Genomic DNA, 25,242 nt, shown 5'->3' with positions numbered 1-25,242 from the left:
TTAATGTCACTTCAACTTGGCATTTAAAAACCCTTGCCAAGCCTTAAGCTACACTTTTATTACACATACGTCACCCTGAGGTAGGCCCTAGGTAGCCCTAAGGGCAGAGTGCTGTGTAACTAAAGGATAGGACATGAAATTTTATATTTTATACATCAGAGTAGAAACAAACAGATACATTTCATTGTTCACTGCTGTGAGGCCTAATCTTGTGAATTACTTAAAATACCTTTAAGCTGTAATTCCTGATTAGAAATGAGTAGTGTAGTGAACAGAGGAAGGTCCAGTCCAAGTAGTTTCTTTATGTAGGTTTATTTATGATTAGATGTTGAATAGAGCTCCACCAGGAGCAGCCTGCCTGCTGCTCAGCCCATCCACCAACCGACTCACATACACACCAACATTCCACTCATCATCATTCTCTCATCACATTCACACTGGCTGAGCAGCAGGTATAACACATCTCCCTTTCTTTATACAAATGAGAATCAAGTTAAAAAGAATCACAATATAAATGGTACATGCAAAAGATGGCAAAATTATAATTACATGCAACACAGGGGCATCAGAACAAAAGCAATAACATACATGTTCTGATGGCAAAATACATGCAAGAAAGATGATAATGAATACATTTATGGAAGAAGTAAACACACCACGTAATCCAGCAAATCTGTAATACATAAGCAGTACTACAATCAACACTTCTCCCTTTCCATCATGCAACATAACAAATCACACGCTCCCTTAAAACCAAACCAAGAAAACACACATGCAACCACACCACAAAGCACAAACTAAACCCCAATACCAAAACAAGTTGGCTGGCCAGGCCAACAAAAGGTAGAAAGAGTACCAGATGGCGTGGTAGGAAACTATTCTAATAAGAACTTCGAAGCTGTGGAAGATCATTCCACAGAGAACTAACGGCATGAAACACTGCCCCCCACCCTTACCAATAGTAAGGGTGGTACGTGTGGAACACAACTGCACACACAGCCTACAGCATAAAATAATTGCCCTACACCAAAAACCCGAAGTTAGGGTGGTATGTGAGAAAAAGCATTTCACACGGAACAAGAAAAAGTGCACAACTCAACCTAATCGTAGAAGAAACAACGATCCCTAGGTAAAAACACTCATTCTAGAAAAATACAGCTTGAACTTAAACCTTCACCCAAGCAGAAGCACAGGTGAAAAGTGTGGAACAACCATCCACACAAACCCAGAAAGGAACAACCAAGTTCCACATCCATCCTCGTAAGAAACATATTAACATGAATTACTAGCGCAATGCAACACCCAAATAAGTAGTGAATGAAAACAGCACACACTAGCAAGAAAACCCCACACTCTTTGAAAATCTGAAGACTCACTCATACTCATCAAAATACGGCTTCAACATAGCCTTTCACCCAAACCTGAAGAGAGGGCGGAATGTGTGGAAATGCGCTCCACACGGAACACGAGAAAATGCACAATACAACTACATCATAGGAAAAATAGCAATCACCAGTAAAAACACTCAAACAAAAAACAACTCTGCCCTTCACCCTTACCCACTTGTTAAGTCAGTCACAAAAAAAAACACTACTCAAAACCCTAAACAGGAAGATAGCGCTGAAACCTCAATGACCATAAGAACACACAATGAACAAAAACAAACAACAATAGTTGGAGAAAACACATCTAAAACATCTTGGATCATGGCAGTACTAAACATTAGAAAATCATTATATGTCATACAGGAGACTAATCCTTAACCCCTTTGAGCGACTCTTCACCTGAAGACTCTGAGGTACCTAAAAAAAACATTACATAGGAAACTGAGAACACCGTTGCTGGAGAGGATCGGTTAGATACGTGATGCTCAGAAAGTGCATTTACAAGGCCGACTCCTAAACGGACAATAGTGCACAACTCCAGGTATGCGGAACCCCGACAAAGTTGTGGCAGAGTCAAATCATTATCCAAGCAAAAAAACAGCAATAACACAACATGGAGTTAAAGTGCCACAAACCAGACCGCAGATGAGCTGAAAGTCCAAGTTGAATGACTGTGCCATTGAATGGTGGGAGAAAGTGGAGGACACACCGGACCTCATCGTGTTAAAATTAAATTTCCAAACTGCGCTCCCCTAAAATAGCAACAAAAAGAAATAAGTGACAGTTGCTTCAGCGCAGGCAAACCACGAAATGCGCAAGTCAATGTTGCTTGAAGAGCTGGTGAGAAACAGCTAGTTGGGGAGTCCATCAGCGTCCCATTCAAGTAACAGTTGATCTGATTACGGATGACTGGCACCTCATAACGTCAACAAGACGAATGCTACCGGCAAACCCAATATGGCGGCAGGTACTTTGGGCTGCGCCGGAAGGCCCATGGCGCATTGCTGCATGCAGGCATCACTCAGCAGTAAAGAGGAACAAAGAAGCAAGGACGTCATCAAGGATTCCCCTCCTGCTCCGCGCGGCACCAACAAGACGGTAAGGTGCGAAACAGAGCCTAACAGTTTTACCTGCCATTACACAGGCAAGACAATAGGGCAGATGGCTCTGTTAAATTTATTTTAAACAAACTAAGACCAGTGTGTATTGATCTCCGCTTCAATGCAGCGAACCAGAACGGCTCAATCCGATACTTGAGTGTGAAAGTTCCCAGTCAATGTCGCACACACCACGCTGTACACCCGAAGCGGACACTCCCTCAAGCACAAACAAACAAGCTCCTCTTCCCAAATGTACCTCCAAACAAAAGCTCTGGGAAGTCCTCTCAGTAGTTGACACTAGCACAGGTTGTGTGCAGGAAACACCGCAGAGCCAGTTCCAACGCCCAAATCCATACATGGAAACACAGTCCAAATTGAGATGGGGACGTAGAAAGATGACCCAAATAGCGACTGCAGCAAACGGGGAAAAAAAGGTCTACATAGAGGCAGCCAGGAAAGACTGCATTTCCAATCCAAAGACACAGATACAGCAGGAGCTGGCACTCTTGGGTTGGGGCGACCGATCTCAAGGTCACTGGTGGGGCTCAGGGGGCCAGATTACTGTTAATTACACTGCTGTTAGTTTCAATAGAAGTTCCTTTACCTTTACATTTCTTCAGGCTTTACATTTCAGTAGAAAAATGTTTCCAATTGTCTTAGCTTCCACCATTCAGATGTTATACGCAGGTTCTTTCAAAATCGTCACCAAAATGTAGTGAACAGAGGAAGGTCCAGTCCAAGTAGTTTCTTCATGTAGGTTTATTTAAGATGAGATGTTGAGTAGAGACCCACCAGGAGCAGCCTTTATGCTACTCAGCCCATCCACCAACTGACTCACACGCACACCAACATTCCACTCATCAATATTCTCTCATCACAGGTCACACTGGCTGAGCAGCAGGTATAACAAGTAGCTGCATCATGTTTCATATCTTTGGAATGGTAATGATAAATGCTACTTATTAGTAAAGTCGTATTTAACATTACTACTTTAGAAATGCCTCTTTTAGAAAGGGGACCTTACTGCTCTGTTTGCCTTGCAGCCTGTCTCCAATACATGTCTGGGCTGAGTGATAATTATACTTTGTGCATTCCCTTCAGACAGCCACAAACACAGGAAGGCTAGGTGTGGCTGAGTACCCATCTACAGCCTGACAGACAGGGCTGGGTTGAAAGAGATATTTGTGCAAAGCCATTCTTAGAAATCTCCCCCACTTCAAAGGCATATTTGGGTATAAGTACTGGGTCTCTGACCCCACAAAATCAGACACTTCTGGATGTACAACTGAACCTTGGTCAGAAGAACTGCTGTGCTGCTCAAATGACTCAATAGGACTGCTGATCGGGAAGGCCTGCTTTTCTGTTTGCTGCTCTGCTGCCTGCTGCTCCCTGACCCCGGTGAAGGAGAGCTGGACTTTGCCTTCTTCCAAGTAATCTCTAAGGGCTTGTGGCTTGCCTTTTGTTGCCTGAGACTCAGGGATATAAAAAGTCTCTCCCCTGCTCCTCTGCCTGGCTTACTGGAAGTGGCCCAGATACTTGTAACATGGGTTTCGACACATCTCCTGTCTGTGTGTAGCAGAACCTGCACATTGACCCAGTTACGGGAGTAAAATTGGCACATCGCCTCAGAACTAGCTCTTTGTTTCCAGAGATTGACGCATCAGATAGCGTATTGCCGCTGCTGCAGCTTGGTAAGACTGAAGCATCCCCTCAACTGCGTGGCAGAATCCGGCGCATCACTTGAAACCTCTCGACTCTGGCAGCCTTCGTCAGAACTGACGCATCACCTTCACTGCGTGGAGAAGATCAATGCATCCTGTGCCGAAGTGGCTCGAGGCTGGAAGAGGCTTAGCTGAGGAGAAACCTTTTTTGTCTCATGAAGTGAGTGTAAAGGAGCTGGAGATCACGGTCATACAGTCCGATTCCAGTGGTGCTGGTGGCAGCATACATACAGTACCTGATGGAGATAAGAAGGTTTGTGTACCCAAGGACTTGGTGCCCAGTTATGTGGTTGGAGATGACATTCATAAGTGGTTTTCTGCTTATGAAGTTGCACTGAAGGTACACAGGGTGGAAACACATGCCTATACTGGGAAGGAATACACTTCTAACCTTATAGGTTGGGGACCAAACCAGATACACTCCCATGAAAGCCATTTTAATTTCCAGATTTGGGCTGACTCCTGAGAAGGATTGCCAAAGATTCAGGGACAGCCAGAAGCTCCTCAACCAGTCCTGGGTAGACTTTGGTGATTACTCCAGTAAGGCACTGAAATGCTGGGTGATGGACAGAAAAGTGAATGATTATACTGAGTTTTACAATTTGATCAAGAGAAAGAACGTGCTCAGTATTTGCTTTACAGAGTTGAACCAGCACCTAGTTGACAGTAAGCTGAATGACCCCAGGAAGCTTGCTGTTGAGGTGAACCTCTGGGCTAGCACCAGAGTGTTCAAAAAGGTATCTAAGGGGGGCAACCACAAAGGTGGTCAGGGTTCCCAACGGAAGAAAGAGGGGGGAGAAAAACTTAAAAGCAAGGAGTTCTCAAAAGGCCTAAAAAATAATTCCTAAGGGACTAGTGGTAACCAACCCTAGTCTGATCCACAGAAGAAGGGGTTCTTTGACCATAAGACAGGGAGGTTTGTACCCCAAGGTACAGAGTGCTATAAGTATTTGGGACTCCAAATGTCCCAAGAGGGCACAGCCCCCCACCGATGGGCAGTCACCTGTTCAGGGAGGAGGAAGTCCTAGTTAGTTTTGGGGACAGACAGAGGTGACCAAAGTTTCCCTGGGGATAGTGAAATAGTGGTGAAAGCCCACGTGCCTTAAAATGGTTCCACGTATAGGCAGTGAGTCACCATTAATGGGCTTCTGGTGGAGGATCTGTGTGACACAGGAACCAGCATGAGAACGGTCAAGTGTCAGCTGGTGTCAGCAGAGCAGGTCCTACAGTACACATTCTTCCAAGTCATAGTCACAGACAATCGTGAGAGCCATCTACCGGTGGCGCTAGTTCCCTTTGAGTGGGGGCAGATCTCAGGTTCTCTGAAAGTTGCTGTGAGCCCTGCCATGCCTGTAGATTATCTGTTAGGCAATGACCTGGAGCACACTAACTGTAGGGAGGTAGGGTTCAGGCCTCACTTGGAGATGATGGAATTGCCTGAGTGGGTCTGTATGACCACATGGTCCTGGGCTTCCCGGGAACAGAATCAAGGGGACCTAGTCTCTGTAACAATGACCCAGACAGCTGCCAAGGAGAGAAGCAAGGGGTGCGGGAAACCAGCCCCCAAAGTTCCCACTGTGGATGTTGATGGGGTCCCTGTAGAGAAGGACATTGCTGCCCTAGGTGACCTACCTGAGCTTGCTAACTGGAAAGTTGAGGGTGGGTCCACCAGGGAGGAATTCTGCAAAGTGCAGAGAGAGAGTCCCACGCTTGAGGGCTTGAGGCCACAGGCCTCTGCTCATGCAGCATGTGAAGCCTCTGGGAATCACCTTATCTACGGGGAGAATGATCTCCTTTATAGCAGGCCTAAGGTTCTTGGTGAAGGGGCAGCCCATGTGCTGGTGGTCCTCCACTGTTACTGGACCTTTCAACTGGCTTTGCCTCATGACATACCCCTGGCAGTACATTAATGGCAAGACAACACCTTCATCAGGCTTGTCTTTCGCTTCTTTTGGGCCAGAATAAGGACATTCTCAGATACATTCTTCAGGACCGGTTTTATCTGCCAGGCCAGTGGGAAGTCATGGAAAAAGCGGAAAGCACCCCTGATTCCACTTCCTGTCATTGGCATCCCTTTGAAAGGTTTATCCTGCTCTCAGTGGACCATGCCACATGCTACCCAGAGACAATCCGTCTGCGGATGGTGACTGCACCTCTGGTGACTAGAACCCTGATAGGGAGCTTTACCCATGCTGGGTTCAGCAAAGAGATAGAGTCTGACAGAGGCACTAACTTCTTATCTGCGTACGTACAAGAAGTCACTGTGGATTGAGTGTGGCGTAACTTACAAGTTCACCACACCCTATCACATCCAAATCAACGGTCTGGTTGAAAGATTCAACAAGACCTTGAAAGGCATGACTGCTTGTCTACCTGAGCCCATGAGGCGTAAGTGGGACGTCCTCTTGCCATGCCTTCTCTTTGCCTATAGGGAGGTGCCACAGAAAGGAGTAGGGTTCAGTCCCTCCAAACTTCTCTATTCCCACCCTAGCAAGGGAGCTCTGAGAAATGTAAAGGAGTGGTGGGAAAAAGCTCTCTGGAAGCCCCCCCAAGATTTGGTCCGCTCAATCAATCAAACAGTTCTTATATAGCGCGGCTTATCACCCGTTGGGGTATCCAGGAGATGTGCTGCGGGTGCCAGTCGAAGAGCCAGGTCTTAAATCCCTTCCTGAAGTCTGTCAGCAAGTGTGTGGTATGGAGGTTGAGGTGAAAAGTGTTCCAGGACTTGGCATTCAGGTGGGAGAATGAGCATCCTCCAGGATGCACAGTATCTGTGTCAAGGCAAGGTTAAAGGAGCAGAGGTTCCTGGGCAATAGGTGGAAATTCAGGCAGTGGTTCATGTAGGCCTTGGTCGTAGAGGGCTTTGTAGGCATGGGTCAGTAGTTTGAATTGCCATCTTTCCCAGATTGGGAGCCAATGGAGATCTTTCAGGTGCTGGGTGATGTGGGTTCTCTTTGACAGGTTAAGGATCTGCCTGGCTGCTGCGTTTTGGATCGTCTGGAGTTTTCTTATGAGTTCAGTGGTGGTGCCTGCATAGAGCACGTTGCCGTAGTCCAGCCGGCTAGTGATGTCACTTTTTTTCTGGTGCTGATGGGGAGCCACTTGAAGATTCTGTAAAGCATGCGTAGAGTGTCAAAGCAGGCTAGGGAGACAGGGTTTGCAGGGCATTTCATGGAGAGTTTGCTGTCCGAGGTTGCGGGTGGGGTCTTTCGGAGTGGGGTTGGGTTTGAGTTCTGACGGCTACCAAGAGTCGTTCCAGAGGGAGGTGTGTCTACCAAAGATCATCCATGTTCAGCTTCAGGCACTTGTTTGTCATCGAGGTTGAGACATTCTTTATTAAGTTGCGGAACTTGGTCTTAGTCGTGGTGTGGTCCTCTGAGAGCGAGAGGACGAACTAGGTATTGTCGGCATAGGAGATGATGTTGATGTTGTGTGTTCTGACAATGTTTGTGAGTGGTGTCACGTAGATGTTGAAGGGGGTTGGACTTAGGGATGAGCCTTGGGGGACGCCCCAAATGGTGTGCTTGGGTTGCTAGGTGAAGGGGACAAAACAGATGCTTTGAGTGAGTCCCGTGCGGAAGAATGCCATTAAACTGAGCACGTCGTTGCTGATTCTGATCTGGTGTAGTTGGTTGATAAGAGTGTGGTGGGGGACGGCGTCGAAGGGTGCAGAGAGGTCGAGCAAGATTAGGGCGGCTGATTCTCCTCTGTTGAATAGGGTGCGAATGCTGTCTGTTGCGGTGATCAGGGCTACCTCGGTGCTGTGAATGGCTCTGAATCCTGATTGGGAGGGGACCAGCAGGTTGTTTTTACTTGAGGTGTTCAGTCAGATGGAGGTTGATGGATTTCTCCTGGACTTTGACGGGAAATGGGAGCAATGAGATGGGGCATTATTTCTTGAGTATGGGTCTGACCTGTATGTGTTTACAGGTGTTGGTTAGGGTGGCTGTGGTGATGGAGTTGTTGAGAATGGTGGCGAGCTGGAGGCTGATCTCGTCTCCTCTGTGGTTGAAGAGTCGATGTGCACATGTGCCGTTTGGTGCTACCGAGTGGATGGAGCTCATTAGAGTAGTTGTGTTCAGCGTACTCAGTTGTTTCTATGCGGAGAGGGGGTTGTCGGCGGCAGTGATCATGGGTGATGGGATGCTGAGGAGGTCGGTGGGTTGGGGATCGAAGTTGCTGTGTATGGTGGCTATCTTGTTGTGCAAGTGATCAGTGAGGAGTTGCAGAGTTCCTGTGAGGCAGGGATTGAGTTTCCTGTGGCTGAGGGCCAGGTAAACTCTCTCACGATGGCAAAGAGTTACTTGGTTTTGTTGACACTGTCCTCGATACGGTCGGTCAGTGCCTCCTTTTTCACGGTTTTGATCTGGAGGTGGTAATTGTTGAGGGCCGATTTGAAGGTAGCTTGGTCAATGTTGCTTGTGCTGGAGAGCAATCTTCTTTCGAGTTGTTTTCACCTTCGTTTTAATTTACTCAGTTCTTGGGTGTACAAATTGGCTCATTCAGTGGCTTTTTGTGTTTTGGCTGGTTTGATAGATTTTTTCCGATCATATAAACCAGGTTGTCTCTCCTTGTTTTTTCACTTAAAAGTTTTTGAAAAAAATCCCTTTATTTGTTTGTTTGGAACTAAAGAAAACAGTGATCTCGGCCTTTGTAATTTCAAGGCTGGATGATTTCAACAAATTGTATGTGGGCACACAACAGAATATCCTTATGAACTTCAAGTGCTGCAGAATGCAGCGGCCTGTATCCTGTTGAATCTCTCTAAGTTTAGCTCCATCTCTCAGAGCATTTGCAATCTCCATTAGAGAGTGGATAAACTATAAAGCCTTGTTCTTGGCCCATAAGGCCCTTCACAAAGTTATCCCTCTCTCCTTAAAATCTAAGATCAACTGATACTTACCTCCACGCAACCTCCGATCCCTAACTGCCAATAAGGTGGTGGTTTCCATGATAAAGAAAGCCACTTGTGGAGGAAAAACTTTTCCTACAATACCTGCAATTGATGGAATGCTCTGCCTGCTCACCTGGGAGCACAGACAAACCTGCTTAGCTTTAGAAAGCTCCTAAAAACCTGGGTATTACCTGTTGTCCATTAATCTGATCTTTCTTTTGTCTGTGATGTGACACTCTCTTAGACACAGTGCCAAGGATCCTTTCTGGTAGATGCACGTTTTACAAAATATATTAACATTAACAACGTTTGATGGGAGTGACTCAGTTGGTGGCGCTAGTGATCCAGGTATTGAAGTTCTCTACTGCTGGGTTTGGGTTCAGGTTGGTGGTGATGTTGGGTTGAATGATGTTGAGGGGGTCAGTCCATTGGTGCCGAGTAACCTTGGTCCTGCTGCGGAATGGGGAGCTATGTCCATTGGGGTTGGTGAGGTCCGGTGATGGTGAAGTGTATGATAGAGTGGATTGATGAATTTGTGATGTGGCTGTATCTAACTCTGTTACTGGTCGTGAAGATAGGGTCCAGCCTGTGTCCTGTTTTGTGCATGGGGTCTGTGCCCAGCTGCTTGAGGCCGATGTTACTCATTTGCTCCAGGAGGTCGCTGGAGTTGGTGTCAGTGGGTTCGTCGAGGTGGAAGTGGAGGTCTCCCAGGAAGATGTAGTTCTCTAATTTGATGGCAAGTGTGGTGATGAATTCAGTGATGGCATCGCTGATGCCAGATCATGGTCCTGGGGGTCCACAGGTGAGGGTGTCTTTGACGGTGGTTTTGACGTTGGTGATTGGATGTTGGCCCTCCATAACCGGATGCACTGCTTGTGGAAGAAGGCCAAGTGCAATCTTGAGGCCAGCCAGGAGGTAAAGAAACACTGGTACAACTAGAAGGCCACTCTGGTAGAGTTTCAACCCGTTTCATGGGTCATGGGGCCAGTAGAGCCGAGAACTCTTCAGGACTGCTGGACTGGCCCATAAGAAGTCACAGAGCGTAAGATGGAGGCCACCTACTTGGAGGACCTCCAGACCCCTAGAAAGCCCCTAAGGGTGCCCCATGTCAACAGGTTAAAGCCTCACTTTGAGAGGTTTGAAGTGAGCATGCGCCTTGTGTCAGATGAGGGTGTGGGAGGAGGAGGAGCGTGAACCTCTTCCTTACCTCCTCTCTGCGCAGGAACATGATTGGTCGCTGGAGGGTGCCAACCTCTCGGCCACACTGACCCCAGAACAACAAGGTGACTATTACCAGTTGGTGGGGAAGTTTGCCTCACTGTTTTCCCTCACCCCTCACCCCTGGACTCACACATCTGTGTATCCATGATGTTTGAATGGGAGACAGCCTTCCTGCAAAGGACAACATTTGCAGGATGTCAGACAGGGTGAGAGCCTGCATCAAGGAGGAAGTCTCCAAGATGTTGGCCTTAGGTTGAACCAACAGTCCCTTGTCCATCCCCATGGTGCTGGTTCCAAAGACTTTTGCTCCAGGTGCCAAACCAGTCCTCCAGTTCTTCGTGGACTACAGAGGACTCAACTCATTCACCAAGACTGATGCACACCCTATCCCCAAAACTGATGAGCTCATCGACATGTTGGCCGCTACCAAATTCCTCAGTATTTTTGATTTGACATCAGGGTACTGACAGATCCCTTTGACTGAGGGGGCAAAGGAGAGGTCAGTATTCTCAACCCCAGAGGGTCATTAACAATTCTGGGTGATGCCCTTTGGATTTAAGAAAGCCCATTCTACCTTCCAACAGTTGGTTAACAGGGTCTTGGCTAGTAAGGAGACTTTTGGTAACAAATACTTAGATGACATTGCTGTCTATAGTTCCAGCTGGGAGGAACATCTGCATCACCTCCATGAGATGCTTCAGGCCCTTCAACAGGCAGGCCTGGTAATCAAGGCCAGCAAGCGACAGATTGGACAGGGTTCAGTGGTGTATTTGGGACACCTGATACGTGGTAGGTGGAGGCAAGGTGCAGCCCCTTCCTAGGCCTCACTGACTATTACTGCAGATTTGCTAAGGGCTATGGTACCATTGTTGCCCCCTTAACTGAGCTGACTTCCAAGAAGCAGCCCAGATTGGTGATTTGGACAGAGGCTTGTCAGAAAGCCCTTGATTCTCTCAAGGAAGCCATGTGGACAGCACCTGTGCTCTGTGGCACAAAAGACACAACCACAGCAGTTTTCCCCCAAACTCAGCTTGAATTATCATTCAGCTATCAACTTTAAATGTGTTTTAGACCTACAATATTTTGTCTTCGTCAGAATAATAATTTGCGAAAATACACATTTTTCTATCAAAAACCACTTTCCATTTTGGGCAAACAAACTCAATTTTCCAGAAGGAAAACCTGTTCTGAAAAAACATAGGTGCCGATTCGGATCCTGGAGAAACTGGGTACGAACCGTCGGACGGAGCATTTTCTCCGTCCGACTCGTACCCGGTGAAACAACATTCCAAAAATGCAAGTACGATTCGCATGGAAACACCATTTCCGTACGAATCGTACAAAACACCGATCGACGAAAATATACATACGAATGTGATCCGGGAATGCCCCGACGTGACGTCGGGACGCCTTCAGGCTGCGTTTCACGAACCAGGAAGTACGATCCGCACCGACGTCACCCCGCACGGATAAAATTCTCCGGCTGCCAAAAACTGCCGGGAAATCATGACGACGCGCACAAGGAGCACCTGTACGTGACGGACAGCCATGGACCCGAACCTACGTGTCATCCCGGCCCTCATAGCAGTCCACCTGTTCTACAGGTACCGACGCAGATGCCGCAGAAGGTCAGAACCACACCCAGGGGCAAGGGGGGGGGCAGGGGCAGGAAACCAAACCCCCACCCATGTCACAAGTCATACATGCCCTGCACATACCTGACCTCCATGGCCTGGTCACCTCGAGGGGGTGGGGGCGTGTCCAGCAACGCCAGCGTCCGCCACAACGGAAGTGGGTGATGACGTGAACCGCCAACACAACAAATCCGGTACATACCGTACACACGCCTTAAGAGCGTGGGTACGGGCCGTACCACGCACAAACCTACGTCACCCCAACAATGGCGGTATGACCCGTACCCACGTTCGGACGGCCTGGGTACGGGCCGTACCAGCATTGTTGGGGTGACGTAGGGGTACGCGTGGTCCGACCCGTACCCACGCCCAGAAGGCCCGGGTACGGTGCGCACCCCTACGGCATCCCATTGGGGGTCCGCACCCTACCCATGCTGTAAGAGCATGGGTACAGTGCGGACCCCCAATGTTGGGGTGTTTTAGGGGTCCGCACCGTACCCATGCTTGAAGAGCGTGGGTACGGTGCGGACCCCCAATGTAGGTGTGCTGTAGGGGTCCGCGCTGTACCCAGGCCTTCGGAGCGTGGGCACGGGTTGGACCACGCGTACCCATACATCACCCCAACAATGCTGGTACGGCCCGTACCCAGGCCGTCCGAACGTGGGTACGGGTCGTACCGCCATTGTTGGGGTGACGTAGGTGTGTGCGTGGTACGGCCCGTACCCACGCTCTGAAGTGATGGGTACGGCGCGGACCCCTACCGTACGCCAACATTGGGGGTCCGCACCGTACCCATGTTCCAAAGGCATGGGTACGGCCCGTACCCAGGCCCGCAGAGCGTGGGTACGGGTATGTACGAAGCATAACCCCACACGTGTATGAATGGAGCGTACCCCCACCCGTGTATGTATGGAGCGTACCCCCACCCGTGTATGCATGGAGCGTACATGGCCAGACATAGGAGGAGTGGTTGCCTATCACTCCCAGCAGTGCCCAGACACAGGAGTGGTGGGTGCAGAGTCCCCCCAGCAGTGCCCAGACATAGGAGGGGTGGGTGCAGAGTCCCCCCAGCAGTGCTCAGACACAGGAGGGGTGGGTGCAGAGTCCCCCCAGCAGTGCCCTGACACAGGAGGGGTGGGTGGAGAGTCCTCCCAGCAGTGCCCAGACACAGGAGGGGTGGGTGCCTATCACTCCCAGCAGTGCCCAGACATAGGAGGGGTGGGTGCAGAGTCCCCCCAGCAGTGCCCAGACATAGGAGGGGTGGGTGCCTATCACTCCCAGCAGTGCCCAGACACAGGAGGGGTGGTTGCATAGTCCCCCCAGCAGTGCCCAGACATAGGATGGGTGGGTGCCTATCACTCCCAGCAGTGCCCAGACATAGGAGTGGTGGGTGCAGAGTCCCCCCAGCAGTGCCCAGACACAGGAGGGGTGGGTGCAGAGTCCTCCCAGCAGTGCCCAGACACAGGAGGGGTGGGTGCAGAGTCCCCCCAGCAGTGCCCAGACATAGGAGGGGTGGGTGCAGAGTCCTCCCAGCAGTGCCCAGACATAGGAGGGGTGGGTGCCAATCACTCCCAGCAGTGCCCAGACATAGGAGGGGTGGGTGCAGAGTCCCCCCAGCAGTGCCCAGACATAGGAGGGGTGGGTGCCTATCACTCCCAGCAGTGCCCAGACATAGGAGGGGTGGGTGCAGAGTCCCCCCAGCAGTGCCCAGACACAGGAGGGGTGGGTGCAGAGTACCCCCAGCAGTGCCTATGGAAAGAAAGGGGTTGAGTACACACAGATACAATGCCCACAATTGTCAGTCAGGTGCTCAAAGACCCAGCAGAACACGAAACACATGTGTGCGAGGCTGGGAGTACACACATGCATAGTGCGGAAAAGGTAACATGTACACATGAAGTCATGTCAATATACTCCAGTCACAAGTACAGTGACCCCCAAGGATACCACAAATGATGCAGGTGGAGACCTTGCCCAGCATGCATGCCCAAAGTTGAAGGGGTCCATCACACACCCAGCAAATGTAGACACAGCACTGCACAAATGTCATCACAACACCCTGCAGGGAAGATGTCAGGGTCCACAGAGGAAGGTACACACCTTGGGACAATGTCACCATGCAGTAACAGCTTACATGAGTAAAGTTTGATAGCAAATACCGTGTGATGGCACACAGAGAACAGGGTCCACCCCACGACCAGCACACTACAACATATCCCAGACACCTAACACATTATCGCCACCCCAAATCATGGAGCAGCACCACCAACAGCAATGCCAGAAAAGCAGTAGTGTGCCAAGGAAAATAAAATAGCTTTATTCAGCAATGTTCTAAAATGTATTGTATGAAAAGTTCCATATGCACAAGGCCCATAGGGCAGTCCATAGTTCCAATCCAGGTGGGGGACACATTGGGATGCGTGTCCCCTAGCTTGCCTGCACAGTTCAGACTACCTTGTCATCCACAGGGGGGGGGGGCATCATGTGAGGGGGAAGGACCAGGCACCGCAGGGACAGGAGGGGCAAGGGTAGGTGTTGTGGGTGCAGGGACGGACGACTCCAACACAGGGGGTGGGGCAGCGCCAAAGGTGGATTTGAGCACGGCGCTGCAAACTACTGCCAGGTCGCCCAGCGTCTCCCCTGCACCCGAAGGAACCACAGGCCCCAAGGAGGGGGGGGGGTCGGAGGGATGGGTCGCAGCGCTACTGCAGGAGGGTGTGGACAGGGGGGGGGACTCAACTCCCCTGCTGGTGTCCTGCCTCCACCGCTTGCGGGGTGGTGCCACACTGGGGCTGATGGACACACTGGGCAGGACTGACCCTGTGTCCGACTCTTGGCCAGGAGAGCTGAGGGGAGTGGATTTGGAGGGTGGTGGTCGTGAGGAATGTGGACTCCCACTCTGGCTGCGTGTCTTCCGTATCCCCCCCGACCCAGTGGGTGTGCCTACTTCACCCTGTGTGTGCGTGCCAGGAGGTGTGCGCTTTGCCTTCCCTGGTGGTGTGGTGCTTGTGTCTGGTGGGGTGCGTGCATGGGGACGTCTGGGTGTGCTTTGGACAGGCATGAGAGTGGGAAGTGTGGATAGTTCAGGGGTAGGGGGGGACGTAGCGCTGCAGGAGACCCACTGCTGCAGTCAGTGTCGAGTCTATGGACCTCAGCAAGTTGCGTTGGTCAGACTGCGCAGCTGAAATGCCCTCCATGTATGCCTCCATCTGGTTGAGCACTCGGCTGTGGCCATGGAGGACATTAAGCATCGCAGTTTGACCAACCTGCAACTGCCGCAGGATGTCCACAGACTCGGCATTGGTGGCAGCAGTGGAGACAGGGGCAGGGGGTGCGGTGCCTGGCAAGAAGGAGACACGTGGTGACCTAGCACGGCGGGAAGGGACACGAGCAAGTGGGAGGCCGGTGATCGGAATGGAGGGGGCGGGTAGTGATGGAGTGCTGATGTCAGCTGTGGGAGCAGCCACCGCCCCCTCGGAGAGCTCAGCCTCGGACCCGTCAGCATCATAGTCAGTGGTGGTTTGACTGGACAGGTCCTCTGCTGCACTCCCGTCGGCCTCCGTGCCACTCGATGTGCCAGCCAACTCAGCACTGCTGGCACTGATGCTCGCTCCCTCCTCACGGTCCGTGCCAGTGTCTCCCTCGTAGTCCCCCGACGATGCTGTGGGCAAGGTGAAGAGACAGGAGAAATCAGACACCTGTATACATATGTCACATGAGTCAACTCTACATAGGTCACAGTGCATAGCCTGAAAAGCAACAAGAGTAACATCTACAATACAAGGTACATATGTCGTCCCTGCAACACACAGTTTGTTGACCCACCATGCCACTGTTAAAATATGGAGAGCATGACACAATAGCAAATAACTTGATATCAAATTGTACAGAGGGGCCAGGCTGTGGGGACAATCTAGCACAGCATCTGCGACACACAGCGTAGCCAAGAAAGGGATGAGCAGGAACCATGTCTATCAACTCTTGGGACATGCTGCAAAGGTAATACTGAAAACCATGGCCAACATGACTGGGACACTGCACCTTGAGTGTTTGGCCACACAAACATCACACACTGGCCAGACCGAGCAAGGAGACTTCAGGTTTGGACATGTAGGCCTTGCCCACACCAACCCCCCCCCCCCTATCTGAGACAATGTGATTGAGACAGAGGAAGTACTTACACCTCTTAGTCTGGGATGAAAACACATGGCCTGCAATAAATCCTGATCGCACACAAACTACCCCTGGTGCGCCTGTCCACATATATCACTGACAAACAACCATCATCAGATAGTTGTACCAAGACACACAGGCACTGGCCCCTGTGAGTATGCACCAGCTAAATTAGGTCACCCTGTACAGTGGACACATGTAGCACAGTATACGTGAATACAAATGAGGCCAGGGTACTATGCCAGATGGCCCAAACTATGCTGAAGACACAGAGAATGTCCACATTGTCTGATGACACACATGATACCTAGGAAAAGGTGCCCCAGGGGACTGTAGTGGCCACACTACTCCATGGCCCTGGATGGATATGACTGGAACACAAGCCACCATCCCTGCACTATGCAAATCTCACACTCAAGCACATCATGTCAGAGGGCACAACATTCGACATGCAGGCAGTAAGGCAGTACACATGAAACACACACTCCCATGTCGGGACTCAGCATCAGTGCCAACTAACATGGACCCCACAATGACAGAACTGGCCAGGGCACAGGCAACGTGCAAAAACCTGTTACACACCACCCCCACACATGATGCTGCAAGCATTGGGCACTTGGAGTAACTGCCAGCCTAGATGACCTTGTGCAAGAGTGACTACACACAGACCAGGGAACACATGGCAAGGAGGGGAAGGGAGGAAGAACAGCACCGCTTTACTTTGGGGAACAAGATATGCACTGCACATTTAAACCCTGGCAGTGTATCCATGCAACTGCGCACTTCCAAAAGCTGGCCACACACAACAAACACACATGTACCTACCCCCTTCCTGCTGCTGCTTCTCCAGTAAGCGCCTGTCCAAGTCGGGGAAGACCACCGCCAGCACACGCTTATGGATGTGGGTCAGACGCCGGCGCCCACGGTTTTTGTGGCTCTCAGGTGAGTCCCCCAGCAGGACCCGTGCGATCCTCCGCGTCCAGCACCGGATGTCCTGCCAGTGTTTCCTCACCTGGGCTAGGCGCCGCTTCCGACCCTCCGTCCTCCTCACGGCACTGACGGCTTGCTTCCAGATCTCCCCCTTGGCACAGACGCCTACCTGTGAGGATGCAAAAGTGACAATACATCAATCCACCTTATCAATGATACAGAGACACACATATTACAAATTATGCATGTTTGAACTGGCCATAGTATGCAGCCAACTCATTGCACCTTTGTCATAATGACATCATCCTCTTGGGAATGGGCAAATGCAGTAGGTGCCTTTGAAAGTACACAGGTGGCATGAGGGGTGCAACACAATCAATGATGCAGGCTCACACTGTGCATCCCAAGCTACAACAGGAATCTGAACAGTACACCTAAGCAGTCACATGCCCCAGCCCACTTACGCTACCTCAGCAGAGTACACAGGCACTGAACAATCACCTGGCATTGGCAACTGCCGCTACAAACCTCACTCTGCACATGTGCCACTAGACTGGGGGTGTCACAGATGTGGGGCTGTCTCAGCACGGCAGACATCCAGCACAGCTCCCTGCTCACATCAGATGGGCAGGGTGTATCCATCCCACATGCAGCTGGGGTGCAACACTCCACATATGCACACACCCACATGACAGGGGACTCACACACACACACCAATGTCCAGGGGACGACCACATCATTTGGACACTCTCACCACAGGTACACTGAACAGACACACATCTGTGGGTACTGGCACTTGTCACCCTGGGGGGAGCACAGACTCACATCAGGACTGCAGAAACAACATTTCCAGGAGGATTAGGCAGTCCGAAAGCGGCATGCACCATGCAGTGATCGTCACAGTAAGCACCATGCTAGTGCGTTGTGCACACAGGAACTACAGCATGCTCTGCATGGGAGACATGAGACCATCCCCCCCCTGCGAACCACTATGAAGAACCCTGCATGTCTGTCACACCTGGACACAATGCCAGAAGTCACAGTCACAAAAAGGGGCACAGTTCAAGCTAGTGGAGTCTGCACTCACCTGCTCCCCTGGTCGGCCATACAGCATGGTGTACTGTGGGAGGATCACATCCACCAACGCCAATTTCTCCTCCATGGTGAATGGCTGGGCCCTCTCCACAGACCTGGACATGGTGCCAGAGGAATCACAAGCAGCAGCAGTGTTGTGGAATGAAAGGATGTGCAGGCAAGTGCTCTCTCAAGGGACCTGGCTGCCTTATATCTTCCTTGCTGGCCTGTTTCATATACAGGAGTACAGAGTGATTGGCTCAGTCACATTTGCATCCTACGTGTCCTCCAATCACTTTAAAACTACCCCAGTGACAGGCTTTGCATGTTTTTAAAATTGAGCATGATATAATGTCAACAACCACATTGCAACAAAGTATATTGTCTCCAACCGACTTCTGCTGGCCACATGATGCAAAATTCAAACCTGAAACTCGGTCTCCATGACAACCAGCATGCATTTAGGCCCCTATACTTGTCCCTCATGTGTCCCCAATGTCAATCCTATGTTACAACACAGGTACGGTGCGTTCCAGAGCCCTAGGGCACCCCAAATGCATTGCAATGGACTGTACACGCGTGTGTACGGTCCCCATCACTATGGGAGTGCTGGCGTATGCGTACGCCAAAGTGATACGGACCGACCCTACACACGCGTGTGTACGGTCCGAACTACTATGGCGTACACGTACGCGAGCACCCCCACAGTGATAGGGACCGTACACACGCGTGTGTACGGTCCGAACTACAATGGCGTACGCATACGCCAGCACCACCATAGTGATAGGGACCGTACACACGTGTGTACGGTCCGTATCACTATGGCGTACGCATACGCCTGCACCACCATAGTGATAGGGATCGTACACACGCGTGTGTACAGTCCGAACTACTATGGCGTACGCATACGCCAGCACCACCATAGTGATAGGGACCGTACACACGCGTGTGTACGGTCCGAACTACAATGGCGTACGCATACGCCAGCACCACCACAGTGATAGGGACCGTACACACGCGTGTACGGTCCGTATCACTATGGCGTACGCATACGCCGGCACCACCAGAGTGATAGGGACCCCACACACGCCCTCAGAGCGTATGTGCAGTGCGTTTCACACCTGACAGTGGTGACATGCGGCACACAGGAAGGAATTGAGCTGTCATACATGGCCAAGGCTGGACATCAAGGCATTGTCTGTGCAGTACTACATGTGTCGGGCACAGGTGGGTCAGGCTGTGATGTGGCACCATACTCCTGAGGTGTGAAGCTAATTAAAGTATGATGAGCTGTGTACACATGTCACGTGTGATGGTGCCCTATGTGCCACACATCCCCTTCACTCCTTTGACATGAGTGCATGTAGTACAGACTTGGTGGGCCATGCGTCACTGGCATGGCACAGTCACCGACACCCGCAAATGTCCCCTGATGCCAGGTACACGGAATGTTAGCCCTGACAAGTGAATGCCCGCGTTGCACGCTGTAGCCATGTCATGTGTGTGTCATGTGTTCCCATAGGTTTGCTGTAGGTGTTTGGTCAAATGCATCTGCAGTTGCTGCAACCAACATGTGTCTGTGTGTAGATGGGCATGGCACACTGTTACGCACACCAGCACACATGTGTAATCCGACGTTAGGTGTGTATGTATGCATCGACACGGAGTTCCAAAACAAGGACATATCTGCATACGAAGCGAGAGACGCACCAACAGCTCTCTGGCAGTCCTGCTTCATGTGTCTTGGTAAAGCAGCGCTTGAAAATTTGCCTCCAATGTAAAATTGTAATTTAATTTGCTCAAAGTCACGTTTGTGTTTTAAAATTAAGCATTTGACTCACTTCCTGTTGGTCCACCACTTCAGCTCTGAACGTGGTCTAGTCCTGAGAGGGAGGGAGTTAGCAGCTGCTGCACAGCAGAGCTGATTGGTTGGAGGGCGGTAGGGGACGACATTTCAGCGCGCTGGAGCAGACGCGCAGCGGACGAAGCGAAAGACGCGCCAACAGCTCTCTGGCAGTCCAGCTTCATGTGTCTTGGTAAAGCAGCGCTTGAATATTTGCCTCCAATGTAAAATTGTATTTTAATTTGCTCAAAGTCACGTTTGTGTTTTAAAATTAAGCATTTGACTCACTTCCTGTTGGTCCACCACTTCCGCTCTGAACGCGGTCTAGTCCTGAGAGGGAGGGAGTTAGCAGCTGCTGCACAGCAGAGCTGATTGGTTGGAGGGCGGTAGGGGACGACATTTCAGCGCGCTGGAGCAGACGCGCAGCGGACGAAGCGAGAGACGCGCCAACAGCTCTCTGGCAGTCCTGCTTCATGTGTCTTGGTAAAGCAGCGCTTGAATATTTGCCTCCAATGTAAAATTGTATTTTAATTTGCTCAAAGTCACGTTTGTGTTTTAAAATTAAGCATTTGACTCACTTCCTGTTGGTCCACCACTTCCGCTCTGAACGCGGTCTAGTCCTGAGAGGGAGGGAGTTAGCAGCTGCTGCACAGCAGAGCTGATTGGTTGAAGGGCGGTAGGGGACGACATTTCAGCGCGCTGGAGCAGACGCGCAGCGGACGAAGCGAGAGACACGCCAACAGCTCTCTGGCAGTCCTGCTTCATGTGTCTTGGTAAAGCAGCGCTTGAATATTTGCCTCCAATGTAAAATTGTATTTTAATTTGCTCAAAGTCACGTTTGTATTTTAAAATTAAGCATTTGACTCACTTCCTGTTGGTCCACCACTTCTGCTCTGAACGCGGTCTAGTCCTGAGAGGGAGGGAGTTAGCAGCTGCTGCACAGCAGAGCTGATTGGTTGGAGGGCGGTAGGGGACGACATTTCAGCGCGCTGGAGCAGACGCGCAGCGGACGAAGCGAGAGACGCGCCAACAGCTCTCTGGCAGTCCTGCTTCATGTGCCTTGGTAAAGCAGCGCTTGAATATTTGCCTCCAATGTAAAATTGTATTTCAATTTGCTCAAAGTCACGTTTGTGTTTTAAAATTAAGCATTTGACTCACTTCCTGTTGGTCCACCACTTCCGCTCTGAACGCGGTCTAGTCCTGAGAGGGAGGGAGTTAGCAGCTGCTGCACAGCAGAGCTGATTGGTTGGAGGGCGGTAGGGGACGACATTTCAGCGCGCTGGAGCAGACGCGCAGCGGACGAAGCGAGAGACGCGCCAACAGCTCTCTGGCAGTCCTGCTTCATGTGTCTTGGTAAAGCAGCACTTGAATATTTGCCTCCAATGTAAAATTGTATTTTAATTTGCTCAAAGTCACATTTGTGTTTTAAAATTAAGCCTTTGACTCACTTCCTGTTGGTCCACCACTTCCGCTCTGAACGCGGTCTAGTCCTGAGAGGGAGGGAGTTAGCAGCTGCTGCACAGCAGAGCTGATTGGTTGGAGGGCGGTAGGGGACGACATTTCAGCGAGCTGGAGCAGACGCGCAGCGGACGCGCGCAGCAGGCGCGCCACGGGCGCGCCGAAGGCGCGCCTAAGGCAAGCCCGTCTGCGCCCGTCCACGCCCTGCCGGGACCAGGGGCCATAAACCCTGGCCCAACGCTGAAATACTCATCTATTGAGCTGCTGTCCTTCGCCACATTTACTTACCCTCTCAAACCCTCTATCCTGTCAATATTGGTAACTGAAAACCTCCTTAGGACCCCCGCTGTAACCCCAGCCCACTCTGTTGCTCCCCCAGTTCATCCTTCACCCAGACCAGTGAAACCGCCAGGCCTGACAGTGGCCCTGCTGAACACAAGATCTTTGCACAAACATTGCCTTGAAATCTTTACCCTCCTTCAGGATGGCGATATTGACATTCTGTCATTGACAGAAACATGGATGGGGGATGCATCAGTCCCCGACCTCATCTCTTCCTTGCCAGTGAATTTCGATGCCTTCTGGCACAATAGGCAAGATAACAGAAGAGGTGGGGGGGTGGCGACTTTCTTTAAATCTAGTCTAAAGGCCACCATGATACTATCAGAAAGCTCGGACAATTCTGAGATACTAGGAGTCATGTTTATTTTTGACTCCTCTTGCTTTGTCCTTCTGACAGTCTATCGCCCCCCGGACGCCTCACCAGGTTTCTGCAATTATTTCAGCGAAACTATATCAAACCTTAGTACGCGCTATCAAAAGCTTATGGTTGTGGGTGACTTTAATTTCCACTGGGACAGCAGTCCCCGTGAGTCCCAGGCCAGTCAACTGGACACGACTATGTCTAACCTAGGATTCCATCAGTTGGTAAATGGCCCTACTCACTTTAAGGGACACACGCTTGATCTGGTTTGGTCAACTAGCCAGCAAGATAGACTCTTAAACTGTCTCCCATGTGTCTGGTCGGATCACTTCCTTATCTCCTGCTGGGTCCCCTTGGACTGTCCTTCCACCTGTTTACCTCCAGAGTGGAGGAGAGTGCGAAGTTAGCATAAGATCAAGTCGGATAATCTCACCGATTTCCTTCAGAGACTTCCCCCGCACAGGCCTGAGGAGGGCCATACTAATATCGACTTAGCCAGCCAGTCTCTTAGTGATACTCTCCTCTTGGCCATTGACCATCTAGCACCAGAACGCAGGGAAAGAATTAAGCCCAAAAATAAAGGGGCCCCCTGGTTCAACGAGGCCTTACGGATACACAGACAGAGCCTGCGTAAAGTTGAGAGACAGTGGAGAAGAGCATATAAGGCCTCCGACCTGATCCTTTCTAAAGCTGCTCTGGTCCTTTATAAGAAAGCTATCACTTCCAGGAAAGCAGATTATTATGAGGCTCGGATTATTGATGCCCCTAATAAACAAAAGGAAACCTTCAAGATCCTAAAAGAACTTAGCAGAAAGATCGATGTGTCATCAACTTTAATACCTTTCGATGTTGACACCTTGCAGTCTTTCTTCCTGCAGAAAGTGATGGATATTCTGCTTGAGATTAATAGATCTCCTGCAATTTCTGCCAGTCAAGGACTGGCGTCATCTCAAACTTTACCAGCTCAATTCCTTGCCCAATTTCCTCCGCTGGACTCAGAAGCTTTGGCCCTCCTGATAAACAAAGTTAAATCTGGCTCACCGGCTGATCCTTGTCCCCCTAGGATTTTTCAGCTGGCTCGCCCAATCTTGGAATGTCAGATTCTCTCGTTCCTCAACAACTCCCTGGCTTCTGGTCAGGTGCCAAGTAACCTGAAGGAGGCCAGAGTTATCCCCTTACTGAAAAAGCCAGGAGCTGACAAGGCTGATTTGAAAAACTATAGGCCTATTTCACAACTCCCCTTTTTGGCTAAAGTTATGGAGCAACATGTCCTAAAAAACCTTTCTGATTTCCTGGACACATTTAAGCTTCTGCATCCACATCAGGCAGGGTTCAGAGCCTACCATAGCACGGAGCTTGTCATGCTGTCCGTCCTTGACGACCTTAGATTGAATGCTGACAAGAGAGAACCGAGCGCACTTGTGCTCTTGGACCTCTCTGCAGCATTCAAGACGGTCAGCCACTTCATCTTGCTGACCCGTCTGATGGATCTGGGACTCAGGGGCTCGGCCCTTGATTGGCTAAAATCCTTTCTCTCTGGTCGCTCGCAAAGGGTGCAGCTTGGTGATTGTTCCTCCAAGAGAGGTGTCATCCCATGCGGCGTACTGAGGAAATATGAATTTTGTGATCAGTTATGTCCCCTATCGTAGACCCCAACGGCTCCATGTACATGCTATAAGTACATGTATGTTCCCTCCTGCTCCAGTTTTGAAGACGCAAATATATGTGCGTCCACCGTCAACATGTCCTCTTTCAGATCCGCCATGAATGGGTCAGATATTCCATTCCTAAGTATGAAAGGCCACCGACTTTATGTGGTTCACTTTCCACATTTTACAGATTCAGGCGAGTAGGCCCTGAATTCTGTCATCAAGCCTTTTCCTGCCTTCTGCCTCTGAAAGCTCCAGTCTGAGCCTGCATCTGTATCCATGAATTTTGTCCTACTCCCTGCGCGGCTAACGGTGCCTGATCCAGCCTATCGCCTGCCAAAAACTGTATTTCACCTTCAAGATTATCTCCTCCCTCCTCATCCGATGCATTCCTGTCTAGTAGTTTAGGTAAACATTCCTCCAGCTACCGTGCAAAGGGGCCAGGCCTCGCTGTCCTCATGCAAGTAATTCATAGCCCCGTTACCATGGAATATTCATACCCCCTCGCATCTCATGTAGACACTTAGACGCTTGTACACGCACTAACAGTCAGTATAGAATAGATTCTATCCTAGAGACCTTTCCTTTTGGATAACACAGTTCTTTAAACATAGGATATTAGATATGATTTGGGATTAGGTTGACATAACCCCAGACTTCTGTCTCCACATGTAGAGCTAAATGTCAAGTCCCCTTCACTCTCTAGTTGCACGTCAATCACACGTCATGCGGCTGCGCGCGCATCTCTGCCAAATATTTCTGCTGACATTGCAGGATTCTTCTATGGATCCACCCACTTGTGACATCATGTTTAATGACGTATTTTAGTTACACCCATGTATACGCCTCTATTAGCTACGTATGTACCTTTTATCTATACTATCAGCTGTTACGCCTCTTGCATCTGTTTCACTGTAATGTATTTTCTATAAAACTGCTTATCTGTCAATAATATATGCCCCTTCCTTCCTGAACTTTCGTGGTGATGGAATAGAAGGCCCACAATTCGAATTGTATTCCTTTGTATAGGAATAAAGCCTTTGAAAACCTCTAATACCATGGATTCTGCCTCTTATTTTTACTGAGTTATTCTTACTAAGACTTTACCGCATAAAAAATAGTACCGGTAACGAAATATTTACCACATAAATTGGCGCCCGAATAGGGACACTTTCTCATCTCACGCGCCGGCGGTGCGTTGCAGGCCCGGTCTCCTGCCACAGCCGAACGGACAAAAACGCGTACCCGCAGGATTTCCTGTATCTCCCTCCGGCCGAGCGGGGGTGACTGAGGCTGCGATCAACACCCAGACGAGGCGGTGAGAAGTGCGAAGTATCCCGACCAGAGCCTAGCTGAGAGAGCAAGATCCGAGGTATACAGAGTCCCACCGAGTTCCGAAGTTCCGAGTCCAGTCGAGTCGAGTCCAGTCCGGTCCAGTTTCAGTTCCGTTCCGAGGC

The sequence above is a fragment of the Triturus cristatus genome, chromosome 6 (genome assembly GCF_964204655.1).
Source record: "Triturus cristatus chromosome 6, aTriCri1.1, whole genome shotgun sequence".
Taxonomy (NCBI): Eukaryota; Metazoa; Chordata; class Amphibia; order Caudata; family Salamandridae; genus Triturus; species Triturus cristatus.
This window is presented reverse-complemented; position numbering follows the sequence as displayed.